Source organism: Schistocerca gregaria, chromosome 3 (genome assembly GCF_023897955.1).
Source record: "Schistocerca gregaria isolate iqSchGreg1 chromosome 3, iqSchGreg1.2, whole genome shotgun sequence".
Classification (NCBI taxonomy): domain Eukaryota; kingdom Metazoa; phylum Arthropoda; class Insecta; order Orthoptera; family Acrididae; genus Schistocerca; species Schistocerca gregaria.
Genome location: NC_064922.1, coordinates 419,523 through 436,532, shown reverse-complemented (window position 1 = coordinate 436,532; position 17,010 = coordinate 419,523). Strand labels below are relative to the sequence as shown.

The following is a 17,010-nucleotide window of genomic DNA, read 5'->3' as shown; positions in this document are numbered from 1 at the left end:
GCAGCGGCTGTGTGGAACGAAAACACAATTCCTCAGGGGGTGTGAGCGTTTCGAGATGAATCGTATATAAGTTATACTTGGTCGTCAGTGACCGTGTGGCCTAATGGATAAGGCGTCGGACTTCGGATCCGAAGATTGCAGGTTCGAATCCTGTCGCGGTCGTGTTTTTCCAGTTCTGAGAAACAAACATACCGTTTTAATGTAGCAATTGTGCAGTACGAAACCGTCTGAATGTTGCTGTTGACCATTTTGTGCTTGGAGATGGTCTTGAGCTTGAAACACACACAAGAAGACCGGTTTTAACTAGAGAAATGGTCGGCAGAGTGCCCTCACCGCGAGGTTTGACTGGCACTTGCACATCTAAAACAACGTCGGAAAGTAACTTGTTCGGCTTTTGAGTCACGTCAAGTATGTGTGTTAATTTTGACGCCGCTAGCTCTGCAGATTGTCATGCAATTCCTTTACCTCTCAGAAATGATTATGAAATAAAAGTGAAGTACGTGACGAGTGTGACGTTAGGAAAACATTAGGCAGCATGGAGAGATTCTGTATGGGACCAACCAACCCAAACGAGTACTGTGTGATCTGCTACCCAGCAGGTACCCAACGAGGCAGCACGGCTAGCTCAGTCGGTAGAGCATGAGACTCTTAATCATAGGGTCGTGGGTTCGAGCCCTACCCTGGGCGTAACGGAATTTTTCTCCGCTGCAGATGTAAATTACCGATTTTCTGATTAACGTGATGTAATGGAAATAGCAACTTTAAAATTTGCCTACGTCTCAATCAGTCGCAAGAAAACTGTATTTGAAGGTGAAGGTGATTTTGTAGACATGTGTGAAAGTCATGTTCTGAAGTGCAGGTGGTTTTGTTTGGAGAGAACATCGGCTACGTGTCAGATGTGTAGCCAAGCAGTAATGGGTCGCCATAGCTGCTAATATTAGTCAAAAATATGAAGTGTTGTCAGCTGAAGTCTGAAGATTCAGACGACCGTGCGGCGAAGTACGCAAAAGTTCCGCTAGGCCGCGCCTCTTTAGCTCAGTGGTAGAGCACTGGTCTAGTAAACCAGGAGTCGTGAGTTCCATCCTCACAGGAGGAAGACGAATTTTGGAAATCAGTTGCGCGTCATGGCCGTATAGCAAACAGTATCTGTGATGGCGAACAATTAGCGAGAGGCGTTTTATTAAGAATTACTCTCAGATGTGATTAAGGCGAATGGCGCTGATAAAGCATTTGCCAAAGCGGTACGGCATAAGGTGGGACGAGGCATTCTGAATTACATTTTATAGATGTATTTCTCACAAATCTCTGAGCCTCTCGCGGTCGTCGTCGTCGGCGTCGTCGTCGTCGTCGTCGTCGTCGTCGTCGTCGTCGTCGCCGCCGCCGCTTCTGCAGAATTAGCAAATGGCCATCTTAGAAAATGCGGCGAGGGACACCCTGCCATCGATTCCGATTGCGCAAAGTGTGTGGTCTTGTTTTCCTGTCTATGTTTGGTCGGTCTCGTAAGAGGTTGAATGTAACGAATGGGTGGGAAAGAGTAAGGGGCAGCGGCTGTGTGGAACGAAAACACAATTCCTCAGGGGGTGTGAGCGTTTCGAGATGAATCGTATATAAGTTATACTTGGTCGTCAGTGACCGTGTGGCCTAATGGATAAGGCGTCGGACTTCGGATCCGAAGATTGCAGGTTCGAATCCTGTCACGGTCGTGTTTTTCCAGTTCTGAGAAACAAACATACCGTTTTAATGTAGCAATTGTGCAGTACGAAACCGTCTGAATGTTGCTGTTGACCATTTTGTGCTTGGAGATGGTCTTGAGCTTGAAACACACACAAGAAGACCGGTGTTAACTAGCGAAATGGTCGGCAGAGTGCCCTCACCGCGAGGTTTGACTGGCACTTGCACATCTAAAACAACGTCGGAAAGTAACTCGTTCGGCTTTTGAGTCACGTCAAGTATGTGTGTTAATTTTGACGCCGCTAGCTCTGCAGATTGTCATGCAATTCCTTTACCTCTCAGAAATGATTATGAAATAAAAGTGAAGTACGTGACGAGTGTCGTTAGGAAAACATTAGGCAGCATGGAGAGATTTTGTATGGGACCAACCAACCCAAACGAGTACTGTGTGATCTGCTACCCAGGAGGTACCCAACGAGGCAGCACGGCTAGCTCAGTCGGTAGAGCATGAAACTCTTATCACAGGGTCGTGGGTTCGAGCCCTTCGCTGGGCGGAACGGAATTTGTCTCCACTGCAGATGTAAATTACCGATTTTCTGATTAACGTGATGTAATGGAAATAGCAACTTTAAAATTTGCCTACGTCTCAATCATCGCAAGAAAACTGTATTTGAAGGTGAAGGTGATTTTGTAGACATGTGAAAGTCATGTTCTGAAGTGCAGGTGGTTTTGTTTGGAGAGAACATCGGCTACGTGTCAGATGTGTATCCAAGCAGTAATGGGTCGCCATAGCTGCTAATATTAGTCAAAAATATGAAGTGTTGTCAGCTGAAGTCTGAAGATTCAGACGACCGTGCGGCGAAGTACGCAAAAGTTCCGCAAGGCCGCGCCTCTTTAGCTCAGTGGTAGAGCACTGGTCTAGTAAACCAGGAGTCGTGAGTTCCATCCTTACAGGAGGAAGACGAATTCAGTTGCGCGTCATGGCCGTATAGCAAACAGTATCTGTGATGGCGAACAATTAGCGAGAGGCGTTTTATTAAGAATTACTCTCAGATGTGATTAAGGCGAATGGCGCTGATAAAGCATTTGCCAAAGCGGTACGGCATAAGGTGGGACGAGGCATTCTGAATTACATTTTATAGATGTATTTCTCACAAATCTCTGAGCCTCTCGCGGTCGTCGTCGTCGTCGTCGTCGTCGCCGCCGCCGCTTCTGCAGAATTAGCAAATGGCCATCGTAGCAAATGCGGCGAGGGACACCCTGCCATCGATTCCGATTGCGCAAAGTGTGTGGTCTTGTTTTCCTGTCTATGTTTGGTCGGTCTCGTAAGAGGTTGAATGTAACGAATGGGTGGGAAAGAGTAAGGGGCAGCGGCTGTGTGGAACGAAAACACAATTCCTCAGGGGGTGTGAGCGTTTCGAGATGAATCGTATATAAGTTATACTCGGTCGTCAGTGACCGTGTGGCCTAATGGATAAGGCGTCGGACTTAGGATCCGAAGATTGCAGGTTCGAATCCTGTCACGGTCGTGTTTTTCCAGTTCTGAGAAACAAACATACCGTTTTAATGTAGCAATTGTGCAGTACGAAACCGTCTGAATGTTGCTGTTGAACATTTTGTGCTCGGAGATGGTCTTGAGCTTGAAACACACACAAGAAGACCGGTTTTAACTAGCGAAATGGTCGGCAGAGTGCCCTCACCGCGAGGTTTGACTGGCACTTGCACATCTAAAACAACGTCGTAAAGTAACTCGTTCGGCTTTTGAGTCACGTCAAGTATGTGTGTTAATTTTGACGCCGCTAGCTCTGCAGATTGTCATGCAATTCCTTTACCTCTCAGAAATGATTATGAAATAAAAGTGAAGTACGTGACGAGTGTCGTTAGGAAAACATTAGGCAGCATGGAGAGATTCTGTATGGGACCAACCAACCCAAACGAGTACTGTGTGATCTGCTACCCAGGAGGTACCCAACGAGGCAGCACGGCTAGCTCAGTCGGTAGAGCATGAGACTCTTAATCACAGGGCCGTGGGTTCGAGCCCTTCACTGGGCGGAACGGAATTTTTCTCCACTGCAGATGTATATTACCGATTTTCTGATTAACGTGATGTAATGGAAATAGCAACTTTAAAATTTGCCTACGTCTCAATCAGTCGCAAGAAAACTGTATTTGAAGGTGAAGGTGATTTTGTAGACATGTGAAAGTCATGTTCTGAAGTGCAGGTGGTTTTGTTTGGAGAGAACATCGGCTACGTGTCAGATGTGTATCCAAGCAGTAATGGGTCGCCATAGCTGCTAATATTAGTCAAAAATATGAAGTGTTGTCAGCTGAAGTCTGAAGATTCAGACGACCGTGCGGCGAAGTACGCAAAAGTTCCGCTAGGCCGCGCCTCTTTAGCTCAGTGGTAGAGCACTGGTCTAGTAATCCAGGAGTCGTGAGTTCCATCCTTACAGGAGGAAGACGAATTCAGTTGCGCGTCATGGCCGTATAGCAAACAGTATCTGTGATGGCGAACAATTAGCGAGAGGCGTTTTATTAAGAATTACTCTCAGATGTGATTAAGGCGAATGGCGCTGATAAAGCATTTGCCAAAGCGGTACGGCATAAGGTGGGACGAGGCATTCTGAATTACATTTCATAGATGTATTTCTCACAAATCTCTGAGCCTCCCGCGGTCGTCGTCGTCGTCGTCGTCGTCGCCGCCGCCGCTTCTGCAGAATTAGATAATGGCCATCGTAGCAAATGCGGCGAGGGACACCCTGCCATCGATTCCGATTGCGCAAAGTGTGTGGTCTTGTTTTCCTGTCTATGTTTGGTCGGTCTCGTAAGAGGTTGAATGTAACGAATGGGTGGGAAAGAGTAAGGGGCAGCGGCTGTGTGGAACGAAAACACAATTCCTCAGGGGGTGTGAGCGTTTCGAGATGAATCGTATATAAGTTATACTTGGTCGTCAGTGACCGTGTGGCCTAATGGATAAGGCGTCGGACTTCGGATCCGAAGATTGCAGGTTCGAATCCTGTCACGGTCGTGTTTTTCCAGTTCTGAGAAACAAACATACCGTTTTAATGTAGCAATTGTGCAGTACGAAACCGTCTGAATGTTGCTGTTGACCATTTTGTGCTCGGAGATGGTCTTGAGCTTGAAACACACACAAGAAGACCGGTTTTAACTAGCGAAATGGTCGGCAGAGTGCCCTCACCGCGAGGTTTGACTGGCACTTGCACATCTAAAACAACGTCGGAAAGTAACTCGTTCGGCTTTTGAGTCACGTCAAGTATGTGTGTTAATTTTGACGCCGCTAGCTCTGCAGATTGTCATGCAATTCCTTTACCTCTCAGAAATGATTATGAAATAAAAGTGAAGTACGTGACGAGTGTCGTTAGGAAAACATTAGGCAGCATGGAGAGATTCTGTATGGGACCAACCAACCCAAACGAGTACTGTGTGATCTGCTACCCAGGAGGTACCCAACGAGGCAGCACGGCTAGCTCAGTCGGTAGAGCATGAGACTCTTAATCACAGGGCCGTGGGTTCGAGCCCTTCGCTGGGCGGAACGGAATTTTTCTCCACTGCAGATGTAAATTACCGATTTTCTGATTAACGTGATGTAATGGAAATAGCAACTTTAAAATTTGCCTACGTCTCAATCAGTCGCAAGAAAACTGTATTTGAAGGTGAAGGTGATTTTGTAGACATGTGAAAGTCATGTTCTGAAGTGCAGGTGGTTTTGTTTGGAGAGAACATCGGCTACGTGTCAGATGTGTATCCAAGCAGTAATGGGTCGCCATAGCTGCAAATATTAGTGAAAAATATGAAGTGTTGTCAGCTGAAGTCTGAAGATTCAGACGACCGTACGGACGAAGTACGCAAAAGTTCCGCTAGGCCGCGCCCCTTTAGCTCAGTGGTAGAGCACTGGTCTAGTAAACCAGGAGTCGTGAGTTCCATCCTCACAGGAGGAAGACGAATTTTGGAAATCAGTTGCGCGTCATGGCCGTATAGCAAACAGTATCTGTGATGGCGAACAATTAGCGAGAGGCGTTTTATTAAGAATTACTCTCAGATGTGATTAAGGCGAATGGCGCTGATAAAGCATTTGCCAAAGCGGTACGGCATAAGGTGGGACGAGGCATTCTGAATTACATTTTATAGATGTATTTCTCACAAATCTCTGAGCCTTTCGCGGTCGTCGTCGTCGGCGTCGTCGCCGCCGCCGCTTCTGCAGAATTAGCAAATGGCCATCGTAGCAAATGCGGCGAGGGACACCCTGCCATCGATTCCGATTGCGCAAAGTGTGTGGTCTTGTTTTCCTGTCTATGTTTGGTCGGTCTCGTAAGAGGTTGAATGTAACGAATGGGTGGGAAAGAGTAAGGGGCAGCGGCTGTGTGGAACGAAAACACAATTCCTCAGGGGGTGTGAGCGTTTCGAGATGAATCGTATATAAGTTATACTTGGTCGTCAGTGACCGTGTGGCCTAATGGATAAGGCGTCGGACTTCGGATACGAAGATTGCAGGTTCGAATCCTGTCACGGTCGTGTTTTTCCAGTTCTGAGAAACAAACATACCGTTTTAATGTAGCAATTGTGCAGTACGAAACCGTCTGAATGTTGCTGTTGACCATTTTGTGCTTAGAGATGGTCTTGAGCTTGAAACACACACAAGAAGACCGGTGTTAACTAGCGAAATGGTCGGCAGAGTGCCCTCACCGCGAGGTTTGACTGGCACTTGCACATCTAAAACAACGTCGGAAAGTAACTCGTTCGGCTTTTGAGTCACGTCAAGTATGTGTGTTAATTTTGACGCCGCTAGCTCTGCAGATTGTCATACAATTCCTTTACCTCTCAGAAATGATTATGAAATAAAAGTGAAGTACGTGACGAGTGTCGTTAGGAAAACATTAGGCAGCATGGAGAGATTCTGTATGGGACCAACCAACCCAAACGAGTACTGTGTGATCTGCTACCCAGCAGGTACCCAACGAGGCAGCACGGCTAGCTCAGTCGGTAGAGCATGAGACTTTTAATCATAGGGTCGTGGGTTCGAGCCCTACCCTGGGCGGAACGGAATTTTTCTCCGCTGCAGATGTAAATTACCGATTTTCTGATTAACGTGATGTAATGGAAATAGCAACTTTAAAATTTGCCTACGTCTCAATCAGTCGCAAGAAAACTGAAGGTGAAGGTGATTTTGTAGACATGTGAAAGTCATGTTCTGAAGTGCAGGTGGTTTTGTTTGGAGAGAACATCGGCTACGTGTCAGATGTGTATCCAAGCAGTAATGGGTCGCCATAGCTGCAAATATTAGTGAAAAATATGAAGTGTTGTCAGCTGAAGTCTGAAGATTCAGACGACCGTACGGACGAAGTACGCAAAAGTTCCGCTAGGCCGCGCCTCTTTAGCTCAGTGGTAGAGCACTGGTCTAGTAAACCAGGAGTCGTGAGTTCCATCCTCACAGGAGGAAGACGAATTTTGGAAATCAGTTGCGCGTCATGGCCGTATAGCAAACAGTATCTGTGATGGCGAACAATTAGCGAGAGGCGTTTTATTAAGAATTACTCTCAGATGTGATTAAGGCGAATGGCGCTGATAAAGCATTTGCCAAAGCGGTACGGCATAAGGTGGGACGAGGCATTCTGAATTACATTTTATAGATGTATTTCTCATAAATCTCTGAGCCTCTCGCGGTCGTCGTCGTCGTCGTCGTCGTCGTCGTCGTCGTCGACGTCGCCGCCGCCGCTTCTGCAGAATTAGCAAATGGCCATCGTAGCAAATGCGGCGAGGGACACCCTGCCATCGATTCCGATTGCGCAAAGTGTGTGGTCTTGTTTTCCTGTCTATGTTTGGTCGGTCTCGTAAGAGGTTGAATGTAACGAATGGGTGGGAAAGAGTAAGGGGCAGCGGCTGTGTGGAACGAAAACACAATTCCTCAGGGGGTGTGAGCGTTTCGAGATGAATCGTATATAAGTTATACTTGGTCGTCAGTGACCGTGTGGCCTAATGGATAAGGCGTCGGACTTCGGATCCGAAGATTGCAGGTTCGAATCCTGTCACGGTCGTGTTTTTCCAGTTCTGAGAAACAAACATACCGTTTTAATGTAGCAATTGTGCAGTACGAAACCGTCTGAATGTTGCTGTTGACCATTTTGTGCTTGAAGATGGTCTTGAGCTTGAAACACACACAAGAAGACCGGTGTTAACTAGCGAAATGGTCGGCAGAGTGCCCTCACCGCGAAGTTTGACTGGCACTTGCACATCTAAAACAACGTCGGAAAGTAACTCGTTCGGCTTTTGAGTCACGTCAAGTATGTGTGTTAATTTTGACGCCGCTAGCTCTGCAGATTGTCATGCAATTCCTTTACCTCTCAGAAATGATTATGAAATAAAAGTGAAGTACGTGACGAGTGTCGTTAGGAAAATATTAGGCAGCATGGAGAGATTCTGTATGGGACCAACCAACCCAAACGAGTACTGTGTGATCTGCTACCCAGCAGGTACCCAACGAGGCAGCACGGCTAGCTCAGTAGGTAGAGCATGAGACTCTTAATCACAGGGTCGTGGGTTCGAGCCCTTCGCTGGGCGGAACGGAATTTTTCTCCGCTGCAGATGTAAATTACCGATTTTCTGATTAACGTGATGTAATGGAAATAGCAACTTTAAAATTTGCCTACGACTCAATCAGTCGCAAGAAAACTGTATTTGAAGGTGAAGGTGATTTTGTAGACATGTGTGAAAGTCATGTTCTGAAGTGCAGGTGATTTTGTTTGGAGAGAACATCGGCTACGTGTCAGATGTGTATCCAAGCAGTAATGGGTCGCCATAGCTGCTAATATTAGTCAAAAATATGAAGTGTTGTCAGCTGAAGTCTGATGATTCAGACGACCGTGCGGCGAAGTACGCAAAAGTTCCGCTAGGCCGCGCCTCTTTAGCTCAGTGGTAGAGCACTGGTCTAGTAAACCAGGAGTCGTGAGTTCCATCCTCACAGGAGGAAGACGAATTTTGGAAATCAGTTGCGCGTCATGGCCGTATAGCAAACAGTATCTGTGATGGCGAACAATTAGCGAGAGGCGTTTTATTAAGAATTACTCTCAGATGTGATTAAGGCGAATGGCGCTGATAAAGCATTTGCCAAAGCGGTACGGCATAAGGTGGGACGAGGCATTCTGAATTACATTTTATAGATGTATTTCTCACAAATCTCTGAGCCTCTCGCGGTCGTCGTCGTCGTCGTCGTCGTCGCCGCCGCCGCTTCTGCAGAATTGGCAAATGGCCATCGTAGCAAATGCGGCGAGGGACACCCTGCCATCGATTCCGATTGCGCAAAGTGTGTGGTCTTGTTTTCCTGTCTATGTTTGGTCGGTCTCGTAAGAGGTTGAATGTAACGAATGGGTGGGAAAGAGTAAGGGGCAGCGGCTGTGTGGAACGAAAACACAATTCCTCAGGCGGTGTGAGCGTTTCGAGATGAATCGTATATAAGTTATACTTGGTCGTCAGTGACCGTGTGGCCTAATGGATAAGGCGTCGGACTTCGGATCCGAAGATTGCAGGTTCGAATCCTGTCACGGTCGTGTTTTTCCAGTTCTGAGAAACAAACATACCGTTTTAATGAAGCAATTGTGCAGTACGAAACCGTCTGAATGTTGCTGTTGACCATTTTGTGCTTGGAGATGGTCTTGAGCTTGAAACACACACAAGAAGACCGGTGTTAACTAGCGAAATGGTCGGCAGAGTGCCCTCACCGCGAGGTTTGACTGGCACTTGCACATCTAAAACAACGTCGGAAAGTAACTCGTTCGGCTTTTGAGTCACGTCAAGTATGTGTGTTAATTTTGACGCCGCTAGCTCTGCAGATTGTCATGCAATTCCTTTACCTCTCAGAAATGATTATGAAATAAAAGTGAAGTACGTGACGAGTGTCGTTAGGAAAACATTAGGCAGCATGGAGAGCTTCTGTATGGGACCAACCAACCCAAACGAGTACTGTGTGATCTGCTACCCAGGAGGTACCCAACGAGGCAGCACGGCTAGCTCAGTCGGTAGAGCATGAGACTCTTAATCACAGGGTCGTGGGTTCGAGCCTTTCGCTGGGCAGAACGGAATTTTTCTCCACTGCAGATGTAAATTACCGATTTTCTGATTAACGTGATGTAATGGAAATAGCAACTTTAAAATTTGCCTACGTCTCAATCAGTCGCAAGAAAACTGTATTTGAAGGTGAAGGTGATTTTGTAGACACGTGAAAGTCATGTTCTGAAGTGCAGGTGGTTTTGTTTGGAGAGAACATCGGCTACGTGTCAGATGTGTAGCCAAGCAGTAATGGGTCGCCATAGCTGCTAATATTAGTCAAAAATATGAAGTGTTGTCAGCTGAAGTCTGATGATTCAGACGACCGTGCGGCGAAGTACGCAAAAGTTCCGCTAGGCCGCGCCTCTTTAGCTCAGTGGTAGAGCACTGGTCTAGTAAACCAGGAGTCGTGAGTTCCATCCTCACAGGAGGAAGACGAATTTTGGAAATCAGTTGCGCGTCATGGCCGTATAGCAAACAGTATCTGTGATGGCGAACAATTAGCGAGAGGCGTTTTATTAAGAATTACTCTCAGATGTGATTAAGGCGAATGGCGCTGATAAAGCATTTGCCAAAGCGGTACGGCATAAGGTGGGACGAGGCATTCTGAATTACATTTTATAGATGTGTTTCTCACAAATCTCTGAGCCTCTCGCGGTCGTCGTCGTCGTCGTCGTCGCCGCCGCCGCTTCTGCAGAATTAGCAAATGGCCATCGTAGCAAATGCGGCGAGGGACACCCTGCCATCGATTCCGATTGCGCAAAGTGTGTGGTCTTGTTTTCCTGTCTATGTTTGGTCGGTCTCGTAAGAGGTTGAATGTAACGAATGGGTGGGAAAGAGTAAGGGGCAGCGGCTGTGTGGAACGAAAACACAATTCCTCAGGGGGTGTGAGCGTTTCGAGATGAATCGTATATAAGTTATACTTGGTCGTCAGTGACCGTGTGGCCTAATGGATAAGGCGTCGGACTTCGGATCCGAAGATTGCAGGTTCGAATCCTGTCACGGTCGTGTTTTTCCAGTTCTGAGAAACAAACATACCGTTTTAATGTAGCAATTGTGCAGTACGAAACCGTCTGAATGTTGCTGTTGACCATTTTGTGCTTGGAGATGGTCTTGAGCTTGAAACACACACAAGAAGACCGGTGTTAACTAGCGAAATGGTCGGCAGAGTGCCCTCACCGCGAGGTTTGACTGGCACTTGCACATCTAAAACAACGTCGGAAAGTAACTCGTTCGACTTTTGAGTCACGTCAAGTATGTGTGTTAATTTTGACGCCGCTAGCTCTGCAGATTGTCATGCAATTCCTTTACCTCTCAGAAATGATTATGAAATAAAAGTGAAGTACGTGACGAGTGTGACGTTAGGAAAACATTAGGCAGCATGGAGAGATTCTGTATGGGACCAACCAACCCAAACGAGTACTGTGTGATCTGCTACCCAGCAGGTACCCAACGAGGCAGCACGGCTAGCTCAGTCGGTAGAGCATGAGACTCTTAATCACAGGGTCGTGGGTTCGAGCCCTTCGCTGGGCGGAACGGAATTTTTCTCCACTGCAGATGTAAATTACCGATTTTCTGATTAACGTGATGTAATGGAAATAGCAACTTTAAAATTTGCCTACGTCTCAATCAGTCGCAAGAAAACTGTATTTGAAGGTGAAGGTGATTTTGTAGACACGTGAAAGTCATGTTCTGAAGTGCAGGTGGTTTTGTTTGGAGAGAACATCGGCTACGTGTCAGATGTGTAGCCAAGCAGTAATGGGTCGCCATAGCTGCTAATATTAGTCAAAAATATGAAGTGTTGTCAGCTGAAGTCTGATGATTCAGACGACCGTGCGGCGAAGTACGCAAAAGTTCCGCTAGGCCGCGCCTCTTTAGCTCAGTGGTAGAGCACTGGTCTAGTAAACCAGGAGTCGTGAGTTCCATCCTCACAGGAGGAAGACGAATTTTGGAAATCAGTTGCGCGTCATGGCCGTATAGCAAACAGTATCTGTGATGGCGAACAATTAGCGAGAGGCGTTTTATTAAGAATTACTCTCAGATGTGATTAAGGCGAATGGCGCTGATAAAGCATTTGCCAAAGCGGTACGGCATAAGGTGGGACGAGGCATTCTGAATTACATTTTATAGATGTGTTTCTCACAAATCTCTGAGCCTCTCGCGGTCGTCGTCGTCGTCGTCGCCGCCGCCGCTTCTGCAGAATTAGCAAATGGCCATCGTAGCAAATGCGGCGAGGGACACCCTGCCATCGATTCCGATTGCGCAAAGTGTGTGGTCTTGTTTTCCTGTCTATGTTTGGTCGGTCTCGTAAGAGGTTGAATGTAACGAATGGGTGGGAAAGAGTAAGGGGCAGCGGCTGTGTGGAACGAAAACACAATTCCTCAGGGGGTGTGAGCGTTTCGAGATGAATCGTATATAAGTTATACTTGGTCGTCAGTGACCGTGTGGCCTAATGGATAAGGCGTCGGACTTCGGATCCGAAGATTGCAGGTTCGAATCCTGTCACGGTCGTGTTTTTCCAGTTCTGAGAAACAAACATACCGTTTTAATGTAGCAATTGTGCAGTACGAAACCGTCTGAATGTTGCTGTTGACCATTTTGTGCTTGGAGATGGTCTTGAGCTTGAAACACACACAAGAAGACCGGTGTTAACTAGCGAAATGGTCGGCAGAGTGCCCTCACCGCGAGGTTTGACTGGCACTTGCACATCTAAAACAACGTCGGAAAGTAACTCGTTCGACTTTTGAGTCACGTCAAGTATGTGTGTTAATTTTGACGCCGCTAGCTCTGCAGATTGTCATGCAATTCCTTTACCTCTCAGAAATGATTATGAAATAAAAGTGAAGTACGTGACGAGTGTGACGTTAGGAAAACATTAGGCAGCATGGAGAGATTCTGTATGGGACCAACCAACCCAAACGAGTACTGTGTGATCTGCTACCCAGCAGGTACCCAACGAGGCAGCACGGCTAGCTCAGTCGGTATAGCATGAGACTCTCAATCATAGGGTTGTGGGTTCGAGCCCTACCCTGGGCGGAACGGAATTTTTCTCCGCTGCAGATGTAAATTACCGATTTTCTGATTAACGTGATGTAATGGAAATAGCAACTTTAAAATTTGCCTACGTCTCAATCAGTCGCAAGAAAACTGAAGGTGAAGGTGATTTTGTAGACATGTGAAAGTCATGTTCTGAAGTGCAGGTGGTTTTGTTTGGAGAGAACATCGGCTACGTGTCAGATGTGTATCCAAGCAGTAATGGGTCGCCATAGCTGCAAATATTAGTGAAAAATATGAAGTGTTGTCAGCTGAAGTCTGAAGATTCAGACGACCGTACGGACGAAGTACGCAAAAGTTCCGCTAGGCCGCGCCCCTTTAGCTCAGTGGTAGAGCACTGGTCTAGTAAACCAGGAGTCGTGAGTTCCATCCTCACAGGAGGAAGACGAATTTTGGAAATCAGTTGCGCGTCATGGCCGTATAGCAAACAGTATCTGTGATGGCGAACAATTAGCGAGCGGCGTTTTATTAAGAATTACTCTCAGATGTGATTAAGGCGAATGGCGCTGATAAAGCATTTGCCAAAGCGGTACGGCATAAGGTGGGACGAGGCATTCTGGATTACATTTTATAGATGTATTTCTCACAAATCTCTGAGCCTCTCGCGGTCGTCGTCGTCGTCGACGTCGCCGCCGCCGCTTCTGCAGAATTAGCAAATGGCCATCGTAGCAAATGCGGCGAGGGACACCCTGCCATCGATTCCGATTGCGCAAAGTGTGTGGTCTTGTTTTCCTGTCTATGTTTGGTCGGTCTCGTAAGAGGTTGAATGTAACGAATGGGTGGGAAAGAGTAAGGGGCAGCGGCTGTGTGGAACGAAAACACAATTCCTCAGGGGGTGTGAGCGTTTCGAGATGAATCGTATATAAGTTATACTTGGTCGTCAGTGACTGTGTGGCCTAATGGATAAGGCGTCGGACTTCGGATCCGAAGATTGCAGGTTCGAGTCCGGTCACGGTCGTGTTTTTCCAGTTCTGAGAAACAAACATACCGTTTTAATGTAGCAATTGTGCAGTACGAAACCGTCTGAATGTTGCTGTTGACCATTTTGTGCTTGGAGATGGTCTTGAGCTTGAAACACACACAAGAAGACCGGTGTTAACTAGCGAAATGGTCGGCAGAGTGCCCTCACCGCGAGGTTTGACTGGCACTTGCACATCTAAAACAACGTCGGAAAGTAACTCGTTCGGCTTTTGAGTCACGTCAAGTATGTGTGTTAATTTTGACGCCGCTAGCTCTGCAGATTGTCATGCAATTCCTTTACCTCTCAGAAATGATTATGAAATAAAAGTGAAGTACGTGACGAGTGTCGTTAGGAAAACATTAGGCAGCATGGAGAGCTTCTGTATGGGACCAACCAACCCAAACGAGTACTGTGTGATCTGCTACCCAGGAGGTACCCTACGAGGCAGCACGGCTAGCTCAGTCGGTAGAGCATGAGACTCATAATCACAGGGTCGTGGGTTCGAGCCCTTCGCTGGGCGGAACGGAATTTTTCTCCACTGCAGATGTAAATTACCGATTTTCTGATTAACGTGATGTAATGGAAATAGCAACTTTAAAATTTGCCTACGTCTCAATCAGTCGCAAGAAAACTGTATTTGAAGGTGAAGGTGATTTTGTAGACACGTGAAAGTCATGTTCTGAAGTGCAGGTGGTTTTGTTTGGAGAGAACATCGGCTACGTGTCAGATGTGTAGCCAAGCAGTAATGGGTCGCCATAGCTGCTAATATTAGTCAAAAATATGAAGTGTTGTCAGCTGAAGTCTGATGATTCAGACGACCGTGCGGCGAAGTACGCAAAAGTTCCGCTAGGCCGCGCCTCTTTAGCTCAGTGGTAGAGCACTGGTCTAGTAAACCAGGAGTCGTGAGTTCCATCCTCACAGGAGGAAGACGAATTTTGGAAATCAGTTGCGCGTCATGGCCGTATAGCAAACAGTATCTGTGATGGCGAACAATTAGCGAGAGGCGTTTTATTAAGAATTACTCTCAGATGTGATTAAGGCGAATGGCGCTGATAAAGCATTTGCCAAAGCGGTACGGCATAAGGTGGGACGAGGCATTCTGAATTACATTTTATAGATGTATTTCTCACAAATCTCTGAGCCTCTCGCGGGCGTCGTCGTCGTCGTCGTCGCCGCCGCCGCTTCTGCAGAATTAGCAAATGGCCATCGTAGCAAATGCGGCGAGGGACACCCTGCCATCGATTCCGATTGCGCAAAGTGTGTGGTCTTGTTTTCCTGTCTATGTTTGGTCGGTCTCGTAAGAGGTTGAATGTAACGAATGGGTGGGAAAGAGTAAGGGGCAGCGGCTGTGTGGAACGAAAACACAATTCCTCAGGGGGTGTGAGCGTTTCGAGATGAATCGTATATAAGTTATACTTGGTCGTCAGTGACCGTGTGGCCTAATGGATAAGGCGTCGGACTTCGGATCCGAAGATTGCAGGTTCGAATCCTGTCACGGTCGTGTTTTTCCAGTTCTGAGAAACAAACATACCGTTTTAATGTAGCAATTGTGCAGTACGAAACCGTCTGAATGTTGCTGTTGACCATTTTGTGCTTGGAGATGGTCTTGAGCTTGAAACACACACAAGAAGACCGGTGTCAACTAGCGAAATGGTCGGCAGAGTGCCCTCACCGCGAGGTTTGACTGGAACTTGCACATCTAAAACAACGTCGGAAAGTAACTCGTTCGGCTTTTCAGTCACGTCAAGTATGTGTGTTAATTTTGACGCCGCTAGCTCTGCAGATTGTCATGCTATTCCTTTACCTCTCAGAAATGATTATGAAATAAAAGTGAAGTACGTGACGAGTGTCGTTAGGAAAACATTAGGCAGCATGGAGAGATTCTGTATGGGACCAACCAACCCAAACGAGTACTGTGTGATCTGCTACCCAGGAGGTACCCAACGAGGCAGCACGGCTAGCTCAGTCGGTAGAGCATGAGACTCTTAATCACAGGGTCGTGGGTTCGAGCCCTTCGCTGGGCGGAACGGAATTTTTCTCCACTGCAGATGTAGATTACCGATTTTCTGATTAACGTGATGTAATGGAAATAGCAACTTTAAAATTTGCCTACGTCTCAATCAGTCGCAAGATAACTGTAATTGAAGGTGAAGGTGATTTTGTAGACATGTGAAAGTCATGTTCTGAAGTGGAGGTGGTTTTGTTTGGAGAGAACATCGGCTACGTGTCAGATGTGTAGCCAAGCAGTAATGGGTCGCCATAGCTGCTAATATTAGTCAAAAATATGAAGTGTTGTCAGCTGAAGTCTGATGATTCAGACGACCGTGCGGCGAAGTACGCAAAAGTTCCGCAATGCCGCGCCTCTTTAGCTCAGTGGTAGAGCACTGGTCTAGTAAACCAGGAGTCGTGAGTTCCATCCTTACAGGAGGAAGACGAATTTTGGAAATCAGTTGCGCGTCATGGCCGTATAGCAAACAGTATCTGTGATGGCGGATAATTAGCGAGAGGCGTTTTATTAAGAATTACTCTCAGATGTGATTAAGGCGAATGGCGCTGATAAAGCATTTGCCAAAGCGGTACGGCATAAGGTGGGGCAAGGCATTCTGAATTACATTTTATAGATGTATTTCTCACAAATCTCTGAGCCTCTCGCGGTCGTCGTCGTCGTCGTCGTCGTCGCCGCCGCCGCTTCTGCAGAATTAGCAAATGGCCATCGTAGCAAATGCGGCGAGGGACACCCTGCCATCGATTCCGATTGCGCAAAGTGTGTGGTCTTGTTTTCCTGTCTATGTTTGGTCGGTCTCGTAAGAGGTTGAATGTAACGAATGGGTGGGAAAGAGTAAGGGGCAGCGGCTGTGTGGAACGAAAACACAATTCCTCAGGGGGTGTGAGCGTTTCCAGATGAATCGTATATAAGTTATACTTGGTCGTCAGTGACCGTGTGGCCTAATGGATAAGGCGTCGGACTTCGGATCCGAAGATTGCAGGTTCGAATCCTGTCACGGTCGTGTTTTTCCAGTTCTGAGAAACAAACATACCGTTTTAATGAAGCAATTGTGCAGTACGAAACCGTCTGAATGTTGCTGTTGACCATTTTGTGCTTGGAGATGGTCTTGAGCTTGAAACACACACAAGAAGACCGGTGTTAACTAGCGAAATGGTCGGCAGAGTGCCCTCACCGCGAGGTTTGACTGGCACTTGCACATCTAAAACAACGTTGGAAAGTAACTCGTTCGGCTTTTGAGTCACGTCAAGTATGTGTGTTA

General features: G+C 46.9%; 23 non-coding genes across 23 annotated transcripts; all 23 read left to right on the top strand.

Annotated features, from left to right (window-relative positions):
* The first annotated feature begins 89 nt into the window (after nt 1-89).
* On the top strand, nt 90-162 carry Trnar-ucg (transfer RNA arginine (anticodon UCG)). Its single transcript has one exon. It is a non-coding gene; the product is annotated as a tRNA-Arg (tRNA).
* Nucleotides 163-1,024: 862 nt separating this feature from the next.
* On the top strand, nt 1,025-1,096 carry Trnat-agu (transfer RNA threonine (anticodon AGU)). Its single transcript has one exon. It is a non-coding gene; the product is annotated as a tRNA-Thr (tRNA).
* A 534-nt stretch (nt 1,097-1,630) lies between these two features.
* On the top strand, nt 1,631-1,703 carry Trnar-ucg (transfer RNA arginine (anticodon UCG)). Its single transcript has one exon. It is a non-coding gene; the product is annotated as a tRNA-Arg (tRNA).
* Nucleotides 1,704-3,127: 1,424 nt separating this feature from the next.
* Trnal-uag (transfer RNA leucine (anticodon UAG)) lies at nt 3,128-3,200 on the top strand. Its single transcript has one exon. It is a non-coding gene; the product is annotated as a tRNA-Leu (tRNA).
* A 1,426-nt stretch (nt 3,201-4,626) lies between these two features.
* Nucleotides 4,627-4,699, top strand: Trnar-ucg (transfer RNA arginine (anticodon UCG)). The gene has a single exon. It is a non-coding gene; the product is annotated as a tRNA-Arg (tRNA).
* A 450-nt stretch (nt 4,700-5,149) lies between these two features.
* Trnak-cuu (transfer RNA lysine (anticodon CUU)) lies at nt 5,150-5,222 on the top strand. Its single transcript has one exon. It is a non-coding gene; the product is annotated as a tRNA-Lys (tRNA).
* Nucleotides 5,223-6,131: 909 nt separating this feature from the next.
* Nucleotides 6,132-6,204, top strand: Trnar-ucg (transfer RNA arginine (anticodon UCG)). The gene has a single exon. It is a non-coding gene; the product is annotated as a tRNA-Arg (tRNA).
* An 853-nt stretch (nt 6,205-7,057) lies between these two features.
* Trnat-agu (transfer RNA threonine (anticodon AGU)) lies at nt 7,058-7,129 on the top strand. The gene has a single exon. It is a non-coding gene; the product is annotated as a tRNA-Thr (tRNA).
* A 522-nt stretch (nt 7,130-7,651) lies between these two features.
* On the top strand, nt 7,652-7,724 carry Trnar-ucg (transfer RNA arginine (anticodon UCG)). Its single transcript has one exon. It is a non-coding gene; the product is annotated as a tRNA-Arg (tRNA).
* A 450-nt stretch (nt 7,725-8,174) lies between these two features.
* Nucleotides 8,175-8,247, top strand: Trnak-cuu (transfer RNA lysine (anticodon CUU)). Its single transcript has one exon. It is a non-coding gene; the product is annotated as a tRNA-Lys (tRNA).
* A 337-nt stretch (nt 8,248-8,584) lies between these two features.
* Nucleotides 8,585-8,656, top strand: Trnat-agu (transfer RNA threonine (anticodon AGU)). Its single transcript has one exon. It is a non-coding gene; the product is annotated as a tRNA-Thr (tRNA).
* Nucleotides 8,657-9,160: 504 nt separating this feature from the next.
* On the top strand, nt 9,161-9,233 carry Trnar-ucg (transfer RNA arginine (anticodon UCG)). Its single transcript has one exon. It is a non-coding gene; the product is annotated as a tRNA-Arg (tRNA).
* Nucleotides 9,234-10,091: 858 nt separating this feature from the next.
* Nucleotides 10,092-10,163, top strand: Trnat-agu (transfer RNA threonine (anticodon AGU)). The gene has a single exon. It is a non-coding gene; the product is annotated as a tRNA-Thr (tRNA).
* A 501-nt stretch (nt 10,164-10,664) lies between these two features.
* Nucleotides 10,665-10,737, top strand: Trnar-ucg (transfer RNA arginine (anticodon UCG)). Its single transcript has one exon. It is a non-coding gene; the product is annotated as a tRNA-Arg (tRNA).
* A 452-nt stretch (nt 10,738-11,189) lies between these two features.
* On the top strand, nt 11,190-11,262 carry Trnak-cuu (transfer RNA lysine (anticodon CUU)). Its single transcript has one exon. It is a non-coding gene; the product is annotated as a tRNA-Lys (tRNA).
* Nucleotides 11,263-11,597: 335 nt separating this feature from the next.
* On the top strand, nt 11,598-11,669 carry Trnat-agu (transfer RNA threonine (anticodon AGU)). The gene has a single exon. It is a non-coding gene; the product is annotated as a tRNA-Thr (tRNA).
* A 498-nt stretch (nt 11,670-12,167) lies between these two features.
* Trnar-ucg (transfer RNA arginine (anticodon UCG)) lies at nt 12,168-12,240 on the top strand. Its single transcript has one exon. It is a non-coding gene; the product is annotated as a tRNA-Arg (tRNA).
* Nucleotides 12,241-13,668: 1,428 nt separating this feature from the next.
* Trnar-ucg (transfer RNA arginine (anticodon UCG)) lies at nt 13,669-13,741 on the top strand. The gene has a single exon. It is a non-coding gene; the product is annotated as a tRNA-Arg (tRNA).
* A 450-nt stretch (nt 13,742-14,191) lies between these two features.
* On the top strand, nt 14,192-14,264 carry Trnam-cau (transfer RNA methionine (anticodon CAU)). The gene has a single exon. It is a non-coding gene; the product is annotated as a tRNA-Met (tRNA).
* Nucleotides 14,265-14,599: 335 nt separating this feature from the next.
* Nucleotides 14,600-14,671, top strand: Trnat-agu (transfer RNA threonine (anticodon AGU)). The gene has a single exon. It is a non-coding gene; the product is annotated as a tRNA-Thr (tRNA).
* Nucleotides 14,672-15,172: 501 nt separating this feature from the next.
* On the top strand, nt 15,173-15,245 carry Trnar-ucg (transfer RNA arginine (anticodon UCG)). The gene has a single exon. It is a non-coding gene; the product is annotated as a tRNA-Arg (tRNA).
* Nucleotides 15,246-15,695: 450 nt separating this feature from the next.
* On the top strand, nt 15,696-15,768 carry Trnak-cuu (transfer RNA lysine (anticodon CUU)). Its single transcript has one exon. It is a non-coding gene; the product is annotated as a tRNA-Lys (tRNA).
* Nucleotides 15,769-16,679: 911 nt separating this feature from the next.
* Nucleotides 16,680-16,752, top strand: Trnar-ucg (transfer RNA arginine (anticodon UCG)). The gene has a single exon. It is a non-coding gene; the product is annotated as a tRNA-Arg (tRNA).
* The last annotated feature ends 258 nt before the right edge of the window (nt 16,753-17,010 follow it).